Source organism: Myotis brandtii, unplaced genomic scaffold (assembly GCF_000412655.1).
Source record: "Myotis brandtii unplaced genomic scaffold, ASM41265v1 scaffold34, whole genome shotgun sequence".
NCBI lineage: Eukaryota > Metazoa > Chordata > Mammalia > Chiroptera > Vespertilionidae > Myotis > Myotis brandtii.
Genome location: NW_005363098.1, coordinates 3,623,866 through 3,628,825, shown reverse-complemented (window position 1 = coordinate 3,628,825; position 4,960 = coordinate 3,623,866). Strand labels below are relative to the sequence as shown.

Below are 4,960 nucleotides of genomic sequence, written 5' to 3'. Positions count from 1 at the left end.
TGGACAAAGAAGCGAGGGTTCCTCCAAGTGAACTGTAGGCTCCCCGCTCCGTCCAAGTAGAAACTCCTCATTCAGTGAGTCCCAACCACACAGAGGGGGCTCCTAGCTGACTGTGAGTGTGTGTATCTTAAGTATGAAAAAATAGTCAAGAACCATCAAACATCTGAGAAAGACATCTACTAAGTAAGCTAAGAGATCCATGAAATAAACTTGGACAAAGAACTATAATTAATAACCTCGACAAGATCAGATACCGCATCTTATAATACAGGGACAGAATGCACTTTTTAAAAGGCCTCGTGGATACTAAAATGTGATAGAAATTTAATGAGAAAAAGAAAAACTTTTGATAGAAAATAAAAATTAAGGAAATCAAATAAAAGTAAAAAGAAGAGATAGAAGTTAGTAGAGAAACTATAAAAGACTTAGAGGATCAGTCTAAGACATCTAATATCTAAACAGGACTTTCAAAAAGGAAAATAGTACAAAATAAGTTATTCAAAAATTAATACAAAAAAAATTTTTAATAGAATTGGAGAGAAAATTTCTAGATTGAAAGGGCCCACTGAATGTCCTTCGAATAAATGAATGGAAAAAAAAAATCTATACCATGATTCATCATTATGAAATTTTGGAGCAGATAGGCTAACAAGAAGCCCTAAAATCTTCTGGAGAGAAAAATCAGCTTAAAAAATTGAAAATCAGAACTTTAAATTTCTCAACAGCAACATCAGAAGCTAGAATGAAGAAGTCTTCAAAATTCGACAGGCAGATTATTTTCAATTTAGGATTGAAATTATTGGCCAAATTATTGATCAATTCAGAGGAAGAACAAAGACATTTCTAGACATAAAGTCTCTAAACACTACTCACAAACTCTTTCTTAGGAAGCTGGTGGACTGCTTCCAAATCTTCCAGTCCACCAGCTTCTTTAGAAAGAGTTTATCAGTAGATGAGTGGATAAAAACGCTGTGGTACATTTGCACCAAGGAATACTACTCTGCCATTAAAAAGAAGGAAATGTTGCCTTTTTGACAAACATGGATGTACCTAGAGAGTATTACGCTAAGTGAAATAAGCCAGTCAGAGAAAGACAAATATCATATGATTTCACTTATATGCGGAATTTAATGAACAAAACAAACAAACAAAATAAGAACAGATTCATAGATACAGAAAACATATACCTGCCAGAGGCGACAGGGTTGGGGGGGGGGGGCGCTAATAAAAAAGGGGAAGACATCAAGCAAAAAAGCAAAACTTCCGACACACAAATAGTATTGGGAAAAGGGAGTGGGGGAGGTAGAAGAGGGTAAAGGGGGGATAAGTGACAGAAAGAGACTTCACTTGGGATGGTGAACACACAATACAATATACAGATGATATAAAATTGTACACCTGAAACCTATAGAATTTTATTAACCATTGTCACCCCAAAAAAGTCAATAAAAAAATTTTTTTAAAGCTTGTGGAAAGTGTGGTCCAATAAAACAAGGAAATAAACATGAAAGAGGAAAACGTGGTATACAGAAAATAGGGATTTCAACATGGGAGAGGGGTGAAGGGAGTTCTAGGATGATAGATGGGCCTTTGGACGCAGGAACTACCAGTGAGGTGTGAGGAGGAGGGCCTTAGGGGAAAGGCCCCAAGACTACAAAAGGAAGTGACACATCATCTCACCATCCTGACAGACCATTTAGAGAAAAAGTTCCTCAGTACTCAGGACATCTAAGGATACATTTAGAAAAAATTTCTAAGTTTCAATAAGTTAAAAGCTATACAACAGATAAAAATGAGGTCATTATTAATTCAATATAGTGTGTGAAAGAAACAGAAGTACAATGCACTATTAGCCCCGCAGCAAACCATATTTATGTAGCCATAAAAATGTAAATACTGATTAACGCTGTTGCTGACATGTATTCAGGGGAAGAGAGTTAAATCCTCATCTACCATAATTAGCAATTATTAATGTCTAAAATGAAAGACACTAAGAAATAAGGGGATATGCATATTATAAAAGGAAAGGGCATACACATCAGAAAAATCAGCTAAAAAGTTATGTGTCTGCCTTTGTGATGGGGGAAGATGGTGCTGCATTTTGATATGCTTTACTTTTTTTGCATTACTTGGCTAAAATATATTTTGTTTAAAGCAAAGCCAAAAATAATCAGTATAGCATTTTTTCAGAAATGACATTTCTTGACTCATTCCAGTCAATATCCATTACAAGGCATTGCCCTTGCTTATCACCACGAGTCACCTAGTCCATGGGGCTACAGAACTGCTCCTTCCAGAGGAGAGACTAGGACGGGAGCGTTCCAGAGCCAAGGGGAGGCTAGGATGGGAGCTGTGTGAGGCAAGTTACCTGGGTTCTCTTTGTCTTTTTTTCTTTCTTCTGTATAAGGACCCCAGTAAGAATCCCCTCCTATGAGGCTGTTGGAGGACTGAATAGATGATGCTTAGCAGAGTCTCTGGCTCAGGAGCTCTTACTAAAGGGGTCTTTATTATTACCACTCTCCTTCCGTCTCAGGGTGAAAACTTGCATTAAGGTCTGGAACTAGCAGGACCCAGAGCTTTGGACTTCAGGTTCTGCTTTGAGAGCGTGTGATGGCTACACTGAGTTGTCGCCCCAGTAGCTTAGATCAAGAGGACTAGCCACTTCTGAGGCCCCAGGATATAGTCCCCTCTCCCCCCACCCCACCCCACCCCCAAATGGTTTTCCATCATCTCTTGCTAGTTAGCAAATTGGGTTTACTTCCAAATTCTCCCACTGGGTATCTTACGCGTTCTCTCTACTTGGAAATACTTCTCAGCAAACTAAAACTGACTGAACTTTTTGTAAAATGAAGTTCAGGATATCTCTTTTGGAACCTCTATTTTTCCCTTGAAATTCCAGATCAGAATTGCAAAAAGGCCAGAGTGGGGCCAGTGGGAGTAGAAGCAATGGGTTGGCAAAAACTTCCTTTGTGCCTGTATTCAAGGTCTGTGAAATGCAATGCTGAGGGCCAGTGCACCATTTCCCTGATGGCAGAGGCTTCTTCACACCGGGGAGGTGTGCGGTGGATTTAGTCTGGCGCCTATCAATACGCAGCCAGCTGCGCAGGGTGCGGTCCCTGCGAGCTACTCTGGACCCTCCAAACCTGCCCACCAGAGTCCTCGGCGTTGGCTGTGGACTCTTCATCTGCCCTGGCTGCTCTCTACAGGCTCGAGAACCAGTGTAAGCCTCAGGCCCACAGGCTTGGGGGGCCAGGTGGGCGGGGCTTGCTGCTATCAGCTCAGCCCCTCAGGCTGAGTGGTAAGGTCTAAAGGACAGACAGACAGACTGATCCTTCTAAACACAGCCTGGGTTGCCACAAAGTCCCCAAACCACAGCTCTCGTGTAGTGTTTGGGTCTGGTAGTTACAGGCTATTTATTCATTCGTGTGTGTGTGTGTGTGTGTGTGTGTGTGTGTGACTGTGGCTTTCTGGTTGGCGATCTAGACTCTTACCTAGAGATTCCTGAAGGTTTCAAAGCACCCAGAGGGACCACCCGCAAGTTTTCCTTTTTTGAGAGCTATTTAACCATCACCTGCCAATTGAAGTCAGTGGTTTCTCAAAGTGGACAGATTCTTACTGTCCTGAAGCCATAGGTGACCATTCATAAACTGGATCCTCGAATCTCAAGTATGTATGACACATCAGGCAGTATCACTACCCTCCGTGAATTATTTATTTTCTTTCTTTTTTTTTAAAGCAGCCAGCAGGGACCCAGGGCTAATGAAGCAAGTCTGCTTCATAACCAGGTAGCCAGGGTTCCCTCGAAAGAATCTCCTGTGCAGTGACTGGCTGCTCTGAAGATCGGCCTGAGGGCCCCCACAGGGGTGCCAAGTGGAAGAGAAACACCAGCCCACGGAGAAAGGCTGCGACAGTGCCTCCGCTATCAGAACCCAGGTCTCCTGCTTTGGTGAGTGTCATCCTCTCCAACTCCTGGGAGAGGGGTTGTGGTCCTGTGCTCACCGAACCCTCGCGCCCCCTCCAACCACAGAGCCTGAGCCCCCCCCCCACCCCCGCCCCAGTGTTTCTGTTCATTCCCACTCGGCGAAGGAGTCACCGTGATGGGGAACATAAATTAGAACTAAATTAGACTGAGACTCAGAGTCCTGGAAGCATGACTGCCCATGAGCATTACTGACAGTTTCATGTCTCCACGGCCTGGGGTGCGGGTTGGGGGCCTCCCACATCAGGAACCCACAATCGGGCTAATCCGTGCACAGGACAGAAATTTGGATCTCCAGAGGCCTGACTCTGCTAGGGAAGAGAGTCACTTCCTCCATGCTGTGTCCACCTCTAAGGAAAAAAAAATCACTTATGCACAGAATATGCTCAAGTTGTTAAAACGCTCTTCCTTCACTCTTTCCCCTTGCTTACCCGGAAGAAATCCAAATGAGAAAACTTTAGATGAATCAACAGAGAAGAACAACAGATCAACGTGGGGCTAATATCAGTAGCAGGGAAGACCAATTAACAAATCCCTGCATTGTGCTGTTTACTCTCCTATTCCTAAGGTTAATTATGCGATCAAGTAACAGCTTTTGCCTTGATTACAGGGCCCTCAGGAAATAAAAGCGTGTTTCCACTTTACAAGTGTGTTTGCATTTCGGTCCTGCATTGGTAGCAGGTACTGGGCTCAGCAAATATTGCCTTACACACGGTTATCATCAAAGGAGAGGGTCTTAATTTAAAGAGCTTCGAGACTAGATGAGTCAACAGAAGCATAATTCGAACAAGTGCTCACACCCACCTACACATCTTCTCTCCCTGCCCTGGACTGCTGTCCATTCTTTCCAGGTGCTGTGGCCTGGAAAATGCCCAATGGCAGGTCTTCTCCCGTGAGTTCCTGTTGGGAAGAATCAGTAAGATTCGCTGCATGGCCTTACACACATGTAAAGAAACAAAAAACGTCCCCTGCGTTGCCAGG

General features: G+C 43.3%; 1 long non-coding RNA gene across 1 annotated transcript; it reads left to right on the top strand.

The window, feature by feature from the left end:
* The first annotated feature begins 3,744 nt into the window (after nucleotides 1-3,744).
* On the top strand, nucleotides 3,745-4,623 carry LOC106726969. The gene is made up of 2 exons (XR_001363112.1): nucleotides 3,745-3,946; nucleotides 4,418-4,623. It is a non-coding gene; the product is annotated as an uncharacterized LOC106726969 (long non-coding RNA).
* Nucleotides 4,624-4,960: the final 337 nt, after the last annotated feature.